At 48.3% G+C, this 14,617-nt stretch overlaps 1 protein-coding gene across 4 annotated transcripts in view; it reads left to right on the top strand.

Moving 5' to 3' along the window:
• Positions 1-7,446: 7,446 nt before the first annotated feature.
• Positions 7,447-14,617, top strand: part of NIN (ninein) — a 176,171-nt gene continuing 169,000 nt past the window's right edge. For 2 of the 4 annotated variants that reach the window (XM_040332070.1, XM_040332071.1), the window contains exon 1: positions 7,448-7,606. The gene's annotated coding sequence lies outside the window, so the exon portion shown is untranslated. Of the gene's footprint in view, positions 7,607-14,617 lie in introns of all 4 variants that reach the window. The other 2 variants (XM_040332072.1, XM_040332073.1) reach the window with 2 other exon arrangements.

Here is a 14,617-nt window from a genome sequence, read left to right as displayed (position 1 = left end):
GCACCGGTGGATCGCAAACCAGGTAGATTACGCGGATCTAAAGATCCGCAGATCTACATGAATCTGCCCCAGTGAGTTACTGTAGATAAATGTTTAAAATTCTTAAAATGTCTGAAAGTATGGAAATGTTCTGTTCCGGGAGGAGCTCACCTACCTACCTACCTACTTACATTGTCTGCAGTGTTCGCAGAAGCTTCTTGGTTTTGTTGAGAAGAGTAGACATTGATTTGAACGCTGGGATTTGTAGTACTTCATTGGTTTGGACCCTGCAGGACGTCCAAGTCTAATTTCCACACCATGCAATTAGACCATCTGTCCTCTAACGAGCTTCCGTCTGCTCGTATCTGTCTCTTTCCCTTGGAATCTGACCGCAGATGAACATATGTGTTTATTTACAGCCATGACTATGGATATATTTTATGTACACATGATAAAAACTAAACGATGATATTTATATACATCGCAGGCACATCCCCGGGGTGAGATTAATATTTGCTAGAAAATAATGACAGCATGAATCAATTAGATGTTTAACCACTCCATCTCCTGGATCTCTACACCCCGTCTACATTTTAGCTAATCAACAATAGTTTCAATATCACTTATAATACAGAAGACATTTTTATATTGTTCGTTTTTTTTTTTTTTTTTTACTTTATGACAGATATAGTTAGGCCTGGTTCACATCTATGCATGTTTTAGTGCGTTTTCAGTTTTGCAGAAACACACTACAGTCCATTTAACATGGTTTCCTATGGATGTAGTTCACATCTGTGCATTTTATGGAAAGGGCCAGGGACCAGTGTTGCCAACCTACCAGATTGAAATTTACTGGAATGACACCCGAAATTTACTGGCACAACCACGTTTTTACTGGCATTTCAGAAAAGTTACTAAATTACATTTTTAGGTGCAAATTTCAGTATTTAGGCTACAAACAAGTACGCTAGGCAAATAACAGTGGGCCAGATTCAGGTAGAAATAAGTTACACTGCGGCGGCGTAACGTATCCAATTTACGTTACACCGCCGCAGGTTTACAGCGTAAGTGCCTGATTCACAAAGCTCTTGGGCCAGATTCACAAAGAGATACGACGGTGTATCTACAGATACACCATCGTATCTCTGACTTACACTGGTCCTATCTATGCGCCTGATTCATAGAATCAGTTACGCATAGATAGGGCTAGATCCGACAGTGTTACAATGTGTTACACTGTCGGATCTTTTTTTCAATTTAAAAATGGCGCCGGGGGCGTTCCCGCTGATTTACGATAAATAATATGTAAATCAGCGAGATACGCAAAATCACGAACGTACGCGGACCCGTCGCAGTGTTCTTACGTCGTTTCCGTAGCGGTTTTCCCGTCGTATACTTACCCCTTCTTTTATCAGGCGCAGGCAATGTTAAGTATAGCCGGCGTTCCCGCGTCGAATTTGAATTTTCCTACGTCGTTTGCGTACGCCGATTCACGAACACGCGCGTCGCAAGTCCCGCTCACATCGCAACTACTGACGTCCTAGTGACGTCAGTGGGAGCAATGCACGCCGGGAAATTCCCCGGACGGCGCATGCGCATTTAAATCGGCGCGGGAACGCGCCTGATTTAAATAGTACACTCCCCTAGCCGCGGAATTTGAATTCCGCCGGGGGATTTAGGATCCGCCGTCACAAGTTTGGAGGTAAGTGGTTTGTGAATTAGCCACTTGCCTCCTAAACTTGCGGGAGCGGATCTTAATTCACGTAGATCGAGCGGATCTATAGATCCGCTGAGCTACGTGAATCTGGCCCCTTACCTGTAAACTTGCGGCGGTGTAACATAAATACGCTCGGCGCAAGCCCGCCTAATTCAAATGGGGCGGGCACCATTTAAATTAGGCGCGATCCCGCGCCAAACGTTCTGCGCATGCTCCGTGTGAAAATTTCCCGACGTGCTTTGCACGAAATTACGGCGCCCCGGCGTTTTTCTGAATGGCGACGTGCGTTACGTCGTTTCGTATTCCCGGACGTCTTACGCAAAAAAAAAATATTTAAATTCGACGCGGGAACGACGGCCATACTTTAACATGGCTGTTCTAAATATAAGCCATGAAAAAGCAGGCCTAAGTTTGCGACGGGAAAAACTGACTAGCGACGACGTAAGAGATTGCGACGAACGCGCGTATCTTCGTCGATCGCCGTAATCAGCTAATTTGCATACCCGACGCTGGAAAACGACGCGAACTCCACCCAGCGGCCGCCGGAAAATTACACCTAGGATCCGAAGGCGTACGCCTGTCGGATCTTAGCCAAAAGCCGTCGTATCTTTTTTGTGAATTACAAATAAAGATAAGACGCGGCAAATTTGAAAATACGCCGGAGTATCAGCAGATACTCCGGCGTATTTCCTCTGTGAATCTGGCCCAATGTGATTTAAGGTAGATATTAAGGTAAAAAAACATATTTTTGTTATTTTCAATAAAATAAGGGCAAATTATTTAGTCACATCACCCCCTGCCTCCATCCCCCTCTGCCACCAACACCCCCTGCCTTCACCCCCCTCTGCGGTGCCTCCAATCTTCCCCAGGCCCCCTGCCTCCAATCACCCCCTGCCTCCATTGTCCCCTGCCTCCATCCCCCTCTGCGGTGCCACCAACAACCCCTGTCTCCATCCCACACCCTCTGCGGTGCCACCATCCACCTCTGCGGTGCCACCAACACCCCCTGCCTCCAATCACCCCCTGCCTCCAATCTCCCCCTGCCTCCATTGCCCCCTGCCTCCATCCCCCTCTGCGGTGCCACCAACAACCCCTGTCTCCATCCCACACCCTCTGCGGTGCCACCATCCACCTCTGCGGTGCCACCAACACCCCCTGCCTCCAATCTCCCCCTGCCTCCAATCTCCCCCTGCCTCCATCCCCCTCTGCGGTGCCACCACAGCCACCATCACCCCCTGTTTCCAATCTCTATGCGCAGTTCCAAGCCGAACCGATCTCGGCTATTTTTACTGACACATTCCCGCAACCACGGGCATTTACGAACGGGGGAAAAAAGTGCCAGTTTTTACGAACTGTCCGTAAAAATACGGACGGTTGGCAACACTGCCAGGGACTTTTTTCTGGTTTTTGGTTCCATAGACTTTAATCGATCAAAAATGTATATTGAAACATGCAAAATGCACCCGGAATATGCATACTGCAACCTGCATAGGTGTAAATCAGGCCTTGTGCCGCGTACACACGACCGTTTTTCATAATGAGAAAAAAGCCGCCAATTGCAACACTCGACCCCACCCCCCAGCACCCGCTTCATTGGATTTGATTGACAGCAGCGCAAGCTGATGGCTGCGCTGCTATCAATCTATCCAATGAAGAGCCGAGAACCCCCGGCAACGATCGAGCGCGTTCACGACGCGGGACTTTCTAGTGCTCAGGTAAGTAAAATGAGGGGCTGGGGGGCCGCTAATAATCGGATGTTTTTTCACCGTAATGCATAGAATGCAGGTGAAAAAACATGAACTTTTACAACCCCTTTAAGGCAGTCCACTCAAACTGAATGGCCTGCCAACGCACCCTAACATGCTTTGAAAAGCACACGTGACCCTTTTTTTAAGCTAACGAACTGCCCTACAATGCGTTGTGGCAGGCTGCAATGCAGATGTATTGCCCTACTGCATTGGGTTGGCACTCAAATGAATGGCGCCACAATACAGCAACACATTTTACATGCCGGAGGTTGTGTTGCAGTAGCAAAAGCACAAGGACAGCCGGGGGGAAGGGGGTGGGGGGCAGTCGGACACAGTTTACTAACAAGTCTGGCCACTTTACCATCAGAGTAGACCTGGCTGGCGTGGTCTGTGAATAGATGGGAACTATGGCATCCAATGTCTATGGGACCTTTCCTAGATCTGACCCTCAGGCCTGGCTACAGCTGAGCCGCCTATAGAGCAGTCACTGATCCATGCACTGGGAAATCAGACTTATCCTGGCACCAGATGGCGGAGGAGATTACCGAAATACCTATAGAGAGCAGCATTACCAACATATGTAAATGGATCAATCCAATAGACATCCCTCCTTCACACAATGACATTCACTTAGCAATGCAGCATGAAGAGTGACATCATTACATAAAACCTGTATGGAGAGAAACATTGCTGGCCTCCCCTTCTGCAAATGCTAATTGCCTGGCAGTCATGCTGAGTCCTTGGCTTCAGTAATGTCAGAGTCGCAATAATGCAGCAAGTAAAAACAAAATACCCCAACTACAAACTTGCTTTCAATCAAACTTATTGTAATCTAATAGATTGGCATGGCAGCCTGGCAACTTTTATTTTCAAAAGCAATGGCAGCTTACATATTTATCTTAGGATTACTTAATAATTGTGTGTGTATGTATGTATATATATATATATATATATATATATATATATATATAATTAGGGTTGTCACAATATCGATACTAGTATTGGTATCGGGGCCGATACCGAGCATTTGCTAGAGTACTTGTACTCGCACAAATGCTCCCGATGCCTTAGCCGATACCTGCAAGCGGAGTGGCGGGCGAAGTCAGCGGGCAGAGCTGAGGGCGGCGCGTCGAGCTGGCAGGGAGTGCAGCGTTCAGGGTGACCGGAGCCGTCACATTTGGCTGTGGAAGTGACGCTCCGTGTTGACGTCAGAGACAGCCATCTTGGTACACCCTGCACTCGGCCACAGTATGCCAGCAGCGGACATCTTGTTACACCCAGCCTATATAGTTTGGGCTGGGTGTAACAAGATGGCCGCTGCTGCTTTTATGCGGCCGAGTGCAAGAAGTACCAGGATGGGCATTGCAGGCAGCCTTCCCTAATGGCATTTTAGTGCCTGTGCATCAGTGCCCATAAATGTCACCTATCAGTGACCCCCAGCCATCAGTGACCCCCAGCCATCAGTGCCACCTGCCAGTGCCAGCCATCAGTGCCACCTGCCAGTATCCACCAGCTGTCAGTGCCACCTGCCAGTGCCCAACAGACGGCAGTGCCACCTGCCAGTGCCCACCAGCCATTAGTGCCACCTGCCAGTGCCAGCCAGCCATCAGTGGCATCTGCAAGTGCCAGCCAGTCATCAGTGCCAACTGCCAGTGCCAGCCAGCTGTCAGTGCCAGTCAGCCATCTATCAGTGCTGCATATCAGTGCCACCTAATCTGTATTGTGCTTTGAGAAACTGTCACATGACATTTAAAAAAAGTATCGGTATTTGGTATTGTCAAGTAATTGAAAAAAGTATTGGTACTTGTACTCGGTCTTAAAAAAGTGGTATCGGGACAACCCGATATATATATATATATATATATATATATATATATATATATATATATATATATATAATTTTCAAGTAATCCTGAGATAAATATAGCTATGAATAAGCACTTTTGAAAGTGTGAAACGCGTCAGCTCCTGTATTCCGTTGTTTGCTGTGGCTTGCATTTTTTGGATTATTACCCCTTTTTAATAAAGGCATTGATTTTAAATGCGGCTGACCAGAATTTTCTCCTCACCCGATTGCTTATGCTTAGCCTGCACCTGCTCTTCCTATTCTGAGGAGAGTTACATTTCCAGACACCCTTCCTAGAGTGACATCCCTCTTCCCTTTGATCCTGGACTTTGCAGCTTGTACATGTAGTTATACTTTGACACAGCTGGCCGGCTTAAACAAGTATTTCAAAATGTGAAGTGAAATTCCCTGTTTTTCATTGCATAGTTTGCTGGAACAGGTGTATATCAGTATGCAGAGGGTTTGTCAAGAATTGTACTGTGTGAAGATACAAGACCTGGCTTCTGGAACCTGCTGATCGCCAAGCCATTGGGACCAGACTAGTTGCCTGCCCGGGACTCGGGAGTAGTGAGCTTAACTATATGACCTGCATACCCGCTACACACTGTTAACCCAAAAAGAGACTGCTCTCACTTCACAGCCAATCTGCCATTCTCTACCCACACTATTGAAGGGACTGTTCATGTGCACCACATAAAAAAAGGGCCCCACCGAAAGCTGGCCAACATTAACTATCAGGTGCCAGGTACTTTAAGTCACCTTCAGGGGTACTCAAACACTAGAGATTCATACGCCCACCTGAAATTGCAAGGTGCACAGCAGGACCTTTTTCATCCTTCTGAGTTGATGCCATTTATAGAGACTCTAGTTGCACCTATTAAACCAGAAAGGGTATGTGACATCCAGGACTGCCCTTTCTGGTTTGGGAGGAGTCTGGACGGCCCCTGGGAGGTGCTCTGTGGTCTGAGGTAGGTGGGAAATGTGCACATGTGTATATGTATATAAAGGGGTGACTGTGGAAGGGTCTGCACTGCTGCGTTTTGATGAAGAGGTCCTTGTCGCCTCGAAACGCGTCAGCCGGCAGTGTCACACCTCTATCCCCCTTATTCTGGAGTGTGGTTCGAGGGGTATCTACCACATCGTTGTTGACAAGCCTAATATGTCATTTCTCTTGTGAGTAGTTTTCCATTACTATTTTATTTCATTAAAACTGTCAACGGTAACACACTAGGCTGGTGCGCCTTTCTTTCTTTTCTTTTGTCGGCATCTTTTTTTGTGTTCTCATGACAACTGTAAAATATTCTAATCTCCCCAGTCTGGACACAGACTACAATAAAAACCTGACAGGGGTTCCAGCAGTTCTCCACTATAAGGATTTGTTTGTTTGATTTTGAGGGACAAACACAGATCAATACTCAGAAAAAAAAGTTCACGGAAAAAAAAATGGGCAGACTCGATGGACTACTCTGTCTGTTTCTGCTGCCTTTTTCTATGTTTCTATGTACTAGTTTAGGGTTGAAGGGGTTAAAGTAGGCAGTAAGAAGGTGATACAGTGCCTCCTCACTGCCTGTAAAATTCTCTCTGAAGAGTGATGCGAGTGTGGATCACACTTCAGAGACTAAACGTAATGTGAACGAGCCCCAAAACCATAAATATATAAAAATAAATCAAAGATAAAAATAAAACTTTGTCTGGCGTTGGGCTATTTTATGTGGAACTTACATTTAAGTGAAACTATGATTTTTTATGTATCTTTTTAAAGTAGAACTGTCATCGTTTAGTGTCTTTTTATTGGAGCTCTCTGTCATTTATCTTTTTTTTTTTTTCTAAATGGAACTGTCATTTTTTATGGTTGAACTTTAAAGCTGGAACCCTGTTTCATTTTTCCATTTCTATTTTTCATTCTATTTGTCCTATAACAAATACATAAACAAATAACAGTAGGTGGTGTTGTGTGTTGTACTGTTTATATTGTGTATTGCATTGTTTATATTGTGTATTGCATTGTTTATATTGTGTATTGCATTGTGTTTCTCTCCTCCCCCCAGCTCAATGTTAGAGGAGCAGATGCTTCCAGGTCACCTGCTGTTACCCACGTCTGCCTGTAGAGGGCGCCCAGTCGCTGGGAAATATAGCGTGACGTATATACACGTCACAGCCTTCCTCCTCCTCTAGCAGACCGTTCAAAGCTCTCAGTAACAGATCAGTGGTGGGGGAGGCTGAGTGCGGCACCCGGGGATCTGGCATCACCGGCAATCTGTGTCCCCCCGGCCCCCCAAGGAGGATGACACCCCGGCACACACACTGACCATAGGGGTAAGTAGCGGTCCTGATTTGGGGGAGGGGAGATTGCAGCATCCTGCGTGGCTGGGCGCACTTCCCATCCAGTCCGGAGCAATGCATGGAGCTGCCGGGGGCCCGGGGGGGCCATGATCAGTGATCTCATCCCATACAACGTGCGGAGCTTCGGGGATGATGTGATTGGAGCTCATGGAGCACAAAGTCTCCGGATACTACAAGGGCGGATAGAGGAGGATGGTGTCGGGGGTTGACATGAAGATGATGGGGCAGTGGATGGTGTCGGGGGGTTGACATGAAGATGATGGGGCAGTGGATGGTGTCGGGGGCGCTGGCAGGAAGGTGATGGGGCAGTGGATGGTGTCGGGGGGCTGGCAGGAAGATGATGGGGCAGTGGATGGTGTGGGGGGGGGGGGGGCAGGAAGGTGATGGGGCAGTGGATGGTGTGGGGGGGGGGGGCTGGCAGGAAGGTGATGGGGCAGTGGATGGTGTGGGGGGGCTGGCAGGAAGGTGATGGGGCAGTGGATGGTGTGGGGGGGCTGGCAGGAAGGTAATGGGGCAGTGGAAGGTGTCGGGGCGCTGGCAGGAAGGTGATGGGGCAGTGGATGGTGTGGGGGGGCTGGCAGGAAGGTGATGGGGCAGTGGATGGTGTGGGGGGGGGGCTGGCAGGAAGATGATGGGGCAGTGGATGGTGTGGGGGGGGGGGCTGGCAGGAAGATGATGGGGCAGTGGATGGTGTGGGGGGGCTGGCAGGAAGGTGATGGGGCAGTGGATGGTGTGGGGGGGCTGGCAGGAAGGTAATGGGGCAGTGGAAGGTGTCGGGGCGCTGGCAGGAAGGTGATGGGGCAGTGGATGGTGTGGGGGGGCTGGCAGGAAGGTGATGGGGCAGTGGATGGTGTCGGGGGGCTGGCAGGAAGGTGATGGGGCAGTGGATGGTGTCGGGGCGCTGGCAGGAAGGTGATGGGGCAGTGGATGGTGTCGGGGGGCTGGCAGGAAGGTGATGGGGCAGTGGATGGTGTCGGGGGGCTGGCAGGAAGGTGATGGTGTGGGGGGGGGGGGGGCTGGCAGGAAGGTGATGGGGCAGTGGATGGTGTCGGGGGGCTGGCAGGAAGATGATGGGGCAGTGGATGGTGTCGGGGTGCTGGCAGGAAGGTGATGGGGCAGTGGATGGTGTCGGGGTGCTGGCAGGAAGGTGATGGGGCAGTGGATGGTGTCGGGGGGCTGGCAGGAAGGTGATGGGGCAGTGGATGGTGTAGGGGGGCTGGCAGGAAGGTGATGGGGCAGTGGATGGTGTAGGGGGGTTGGCAGGAAGGTGATGGGGCAGTGGATGGTGTAGGGGGGTTGGCAGGAAGGTGATGGGGCAGTGGATGGTGTAGGGGGGTTGGCAGGAAGGTGATGGGGCAGTGGATGGTGTAGGGGGGTTGGCAGGAAGGTGATGGGGCAGTGGATGGTGTAGGGGGGTTGGCAGGAAGGTGATGGGGCAGTGGATGGTGTGTAGGGGGGGGGGGGCAGGAAGATGATGGGGGGGCAGTGGAGGGGGGGGGGGGCTGGCAGGAAGATGATGGTGGCAGTGGATGGTGTCGGGGTGCTGGCAGTGGATGGTGTCGGGGTGCTCATGGCACTGCAATGATCCCTCTATCACTGTGTTCAGGACACCTAATACATGTATCATTTCTTGTAGTTGTCTGCCAGTTGTTATTTTTTTTTTTTTTTTTAGAGAAATTAAAGTTTCTATTTGGGGGGGGAAGAGGGTGTCGCATGCTGGGATTTTTGTACAGAAAGCCCTATTTGTCTATGGGAATATCTTCCACACAATCCCACATATGTTGGGGGGGGGGGGGTTAAAATATGAGTTAGGGATCTTCTGCACCCAGAAGTGGAGGGCATGATTTGGGTCAGTGGTGACTATTGATATTTTTAAGCAGGGGAGAGAAGCTGGTAATGTTGCTCCCTAGAAGTGCAGTCTGTGCCAGTATCAGAGGTGACTGTTGGGGTTATTTTCCTCCATGAGAAGTAGATAATTTGTGCCAGTGTTAAAAGTGACTTTGGGTAAGGGGGCATCTTTTAGCCCCCAGAAATGAAGGATCCTGTATCAGAGGTGTCTGAGATGCTGAAGTGGCACAGGGAAATCTGGAGATGACTCTAGAGATGCTGAAGATTTGTTGGGGACCCTCTGCCCCCAAGAAGTGGAGGATCTGTGCCAGTGTTGGAGGTGACTTTTTTTTTTTTTTTTCGGTGGTGAAGCTGGTATTGTTGGGGCCCCCCTGTGCCAGTATTGGAGGTGTCTCTGAGATGCTGAAGCTGGTATTGTTGAGGACCCTTTGCCCCCCTGAAGGGGAGAGTCTGTGCCAGGTGACTATGTTAGGATACTGGAGTAGTGAAGGAGGTCATGTTGTGACTTGCAGCTCTGTCATGTTATAGGTGACAGCTCCATGCCTGGGGGGATAAACTGTCACCCAGGATGAGGTGTTTATAGCTGGGCTTGGTTTGTGCCTGGTTGCCTGGACTTGTGAAGGAGGACTGTACACCCGGACTTATGTTTCTAGTTTTTATATGTTTCCCTTTGCAATTACAAATGTTCCAAACCTCTTCCTGAAATGTATCAATATAAGAACTTGTATCACTATGGTCATCATCATCTGTGACTGCAGAAATTAGGTTATGTAAACAATAACGACACATTTTCACATCTGCCAATTTTCATTACTATAAAACCTGGGAAAACCTTCCAGGAATGTCCTTGTATAATGCTGGATTCCCACTGTTGTTGCATGCAGCTCCATGTAGTAACGCACATGTGTAGGTGTGAATGGGCACATATCCTTCCCAATTAAATTATGAGGCATGCATGTGAACCAGCCACATGGGATGTGATATTCCCTTAAAGCGGGGGTTCACCCCAAAAAAATTTTTTAACATTACATTCAGGCGAGTTGTTAGAATCACAATCGGGTGTTTTTTTTTTAAAATCGTTGCCGTACATACCGTTTTATAGATATATGTTCACCGCGGCTTCTGGGTATAATCTGCGGGACTGGGCGTTCCTAATTTATTGACATGCTTCCGACCGTCGCATACTGCGCGTCACGAGTTGCCGAACGTCGGTGCGCAGGCGCCGTATAGAGCCGACTCGCAGTCCGGCTTCTTCCGGCAACTCGTGACACGCTGTATGCGACGGTCGGAAGCCTGTCAATCAATTAGGAACGGCCAGTCCCGCAGAGTATACCCGGAAGCCGTGGTGAACTATAAAACGGTATGTACGGCAACGATTAAAAAAAAAAAAAAAAACACCCGATTGTGATTCTAACAACTCGCCTGAATCTAATGTTAAAACATTTTTTTGGGGTGAACCCCCGCTTTAAGTAGAATTAAACTCTGGTGTTGGTACCCAGGGTACTTGCCATCATATGCAAGTAGGCACAACATGTTTGCACATTATGGCAGACTTGCCTGACAAAGTGCCCTACTACAGCACTGCGATGGCTGCAGTTTCCTTTGTCACTGCCACTGACATCTTTGCCTAGTTTTCTCCAGGATCAGCATCTTAGATTAACTAGATTGGGTGACATAACTCCCGCGGATGCTCATGGGAGTTAATTCATCCCGGCATGCAGCAGTCGCCATGACTACACTGTGCTGCACAAAACATTGCTGGCAGTAAGACATTACTTGAAAAAAATGTAATATATAAAACAACATAATATATACATTTGAGACACACACACACACACACACACACACACACACACTCACACTATCTTCTGCAATGAAAATCTGCCTGCTAGCAACTTCTTTGTGTGTGTGTGTTTTTTTTCCCCCGTTGATTTTTTGAGTTTAGTTCCACTTTAAGGCGCTACCTGTTATGCGGTGGCCAGGCCACTCCAAACAACTCCAAACAATGGCCCAGATTCAAAAAGACCTGCGCTATATTTGCGGAGGCGCAGGGCAGCGATTTTGCCCTGCGCCCACGCAAATATTTTGCGCTGCCCTCGATTCACGGAGCAGTAGCTCCGTAAATTGCGAGGGCGCGCCGGCAAAATTGCCCGGCGTAAGCGCGCGCAATGTAAATGATCCCGCCGGAGGCGGGAATCATTTAAATTAGGCGCGCTCCCACGCCGAGCGTAGAGCGCATGCTCCGTCGGGAAACTTTCCCGACGTGCATTGTGGCAAATGACGTCGCAAGGACGTCATTTGCTTCAAAGTGAACGTGAATGGCGTCCAGCGCCATTCACGAATCACTTACGCAAAATACGTGAAATTCAAATTTCACGTCGCGGGAACGGCGGCTATACTTTAGCATTGGCTGCCCCTACTATTAGAAGGGGCAGCCTTACGCTAAAGATGCTGTACGGAAACTCTGTACCTTGCGTACGCAGAGCCCGCGCAACATTGTGAATCGGCGTAAGTATGCAATTTGCATACTATACGCTGACCACAATGGGAGCGCCCCCTAGCGGTCAACGCAAGAATGCAGCCTAAAATCTGCGTGGCATAAGAGCCTTATGCCACGCAGATTTTAGGCTGCAGTCGGCGTAACGAGTTCTCTGAATCGGGAGAACTCGTTACGCCGGCGCAAGTGAGAAATTGCGCTGCGTAACCTATGGTTACGCAGGCGCAATTGCTTACTGAATCTGGGCCAATGAGTTGCAGCCATTGCAGGACTATGTGCATTTGAACAGGAACTGGCAAGTGGAGACCAACAGCACCGAGGCTCCATTCATACCTATGCAAGAGTGACATTGCAGTCCCTTTTCAGGTTTGCATTTACAATATCAAGGCTGCTAAACAATACATACAATGGCCTAGCAAAACCCATATAAGGCACAATGTGCTTCCTCTTTTGAGCACTGTTTGTAAATGCTAGTTGCCTGGCTGCCGCATTAATCCTATAGCTTTGATTCACCAACCTACAACACAAGTGAAGTTGGCTCCTAGTTTACAAACCTATCCATGGTGCGTGTCCCAAGGCAGAGGATCAGCTTCGCCAGGTAATTGGCATTTTCAGGGCAGCCTTTGCAATTTTTTTTTATTTTGTCATTCCTTTAATGCAAATTGTTTCTAAGAAAAAGATATGCAAGAGCTGCTATTGCCAACCTCCTGACCCTCTGGGTTCAGCAATATGTATAATCGCACATGTTGGGAACATAGGAAGTGCAATCAGCTGTCCATATATTTTGTTCTGGGTTAGCAGCTCAACATATTTAAAGCCCCCGAACTAAAGACCCTTCTTCATCCCCAAAAAAAAAAAAGGGGGGTATTATAGTCCCATCTGTTAGGCCACATTCACACTTTTGCATGGTGGGAACAAGCGTTTCCGCTCACAATTTTGGTTAAGCGATTTACACACGACTTGCGTGTTGCACATAGGGCAGCCCCCATTCATTTTATGGGCTGCCCTATGTGAGCTTTGTCGCCTGAGAAGCTTGTGCTCTTTTCGGGTGACGAGTAAAGCGTGTTTATAAAACTTGTGTTTTGTGACAATCGCAGCAGAATCGCTTCATATTTGGGGGGCATAAAAAATGGCACCCACAAGCATACATGCTGCCGCAACTTGGGATTGTGAGCATTTGTAGCGCTATAGAGAAGTTACTCACTCCTCTGCTATCCGATCCTGTCCGTGAAATCTAGATGGATGGTGACCCTATTTTCCAATCCGTCTGGCAGATGGGATCGGATGAAAATGGACTGGTGGTCTGTTTTTTCATGCGATCTCTACATGGAGGAGAATAGGGCTCTCACAGGTCTGTCTCTGCACAGTGTGCAGGGATCAACGAATCGATTCCCCCGATGAGCCTGTGTGAAAGGAGCCTAACTTGTTGTGCGAAATGCAGGTCTCCTACATTTGTATGCCATGCACCTGTATGGTGTGAACAGGGCACATAGCCATTCTTTTCCATGTGTCATTGCCCTGAGCCTGCATTGATCAATGCAGATCAATGGACATGGTGTGAACAAACCCTGACATTCCCAGACTGTAACTGAAGTTTGCTTTACAGGCTTTCAAATGAGAGAGATCAGTGTCTTGGGGCCGGTTCACACTAGATGCAAATCCGCACCGCGTCTAAATCGCAAACCTGTTGATACTTATGTTGATGACACCCCGCAATCAGTTTACAAAACACAGCACGATTTGCAGAATCTGATCGCATCCGAGTCTGGTGCGGACAAAAAAAAGGGTCTTGTACAATACAGTTTATGGCTGAATTCCCTTTGTGCGGACATCGCATGTGATCAGCACTGCGGTGCGAATCGCATGCAATGTCTGACTTTGCACTAGTGTGAACCGGCCCTTAATGCATCTTAAAAACTAGTGGTTATGAAGTCTTACAATCGTACAGAAGCTTTGCAAAAGCTTACTGTACACATTGGCCTTTCATAAAGTGAAGCCCTGTATCCAGTATGTACAAGGCCAAGGGGGACCATTCTCCCCTAGGCTCACCATACACATTACAAAGTTGTGGGAAATGTAATTGTACAAAGAATGTGCTGTATGGTCAGACTGTATCCGTACATGGTAAAACTTCAAGGGAACCTGTCTTAAAGCAATTTGCCTGCAACATGAATCTGGGGGTGCGGGTATCTGTAAATTTTAAAGAAAAAAAAAGTGGGGAGGGGGGGAGCAGCTGATCCTGGAAGCTGTTGAGAAATTACAAATCCCAGCATATTCCAAAAGCAAGGTGGGAAAGCCGAGTATTTAAAGAATATATTCACCCTTTTGCTAAAATTCAATTTGCTTTAAATCCTCATTCACACAGGGCACACTACAGCTACACCCGTGGAAGACCGTATTTACCTGCATGGAAATGCACAGGTGCTTTCCATGCATCCCCAGTGCAGCAGTCCTGTTCATCTCAAATGGGACGCAGTGGCTGCAGAGATAAAGCAGACAGTGGCAGCTGATGCTCAAAATTTTTGGGGGGCGCAAACGAAAAATAAACAAACAATTGCAGCCTCAGTGTGCCATGCCATCAAACGCAGCCTCACTGTGCCATCAATTGTCACCACTGTGCCATGCCATTAAACGCAGTC

The sequence above is a fragment of the Rana temporaria genome, chromosome 13 (assembly GCF_905171775.1).
Source record: "Rana temporaria chromosome 13, aRanTem1.1, whole genome shotgun sequence".
Classification (NCBI taxonomy): domain Eukaryota; kingdom Metazoa; phylum Chordata; class Amphibia; order Anura; family Ranidae; genus Rana; species Rana temporaria.
The sequence above is the reverse complement of the archived record's forward strand: the minus strand, read 5'-3'. Positions and strand labels throughout refer to the sequence as shown.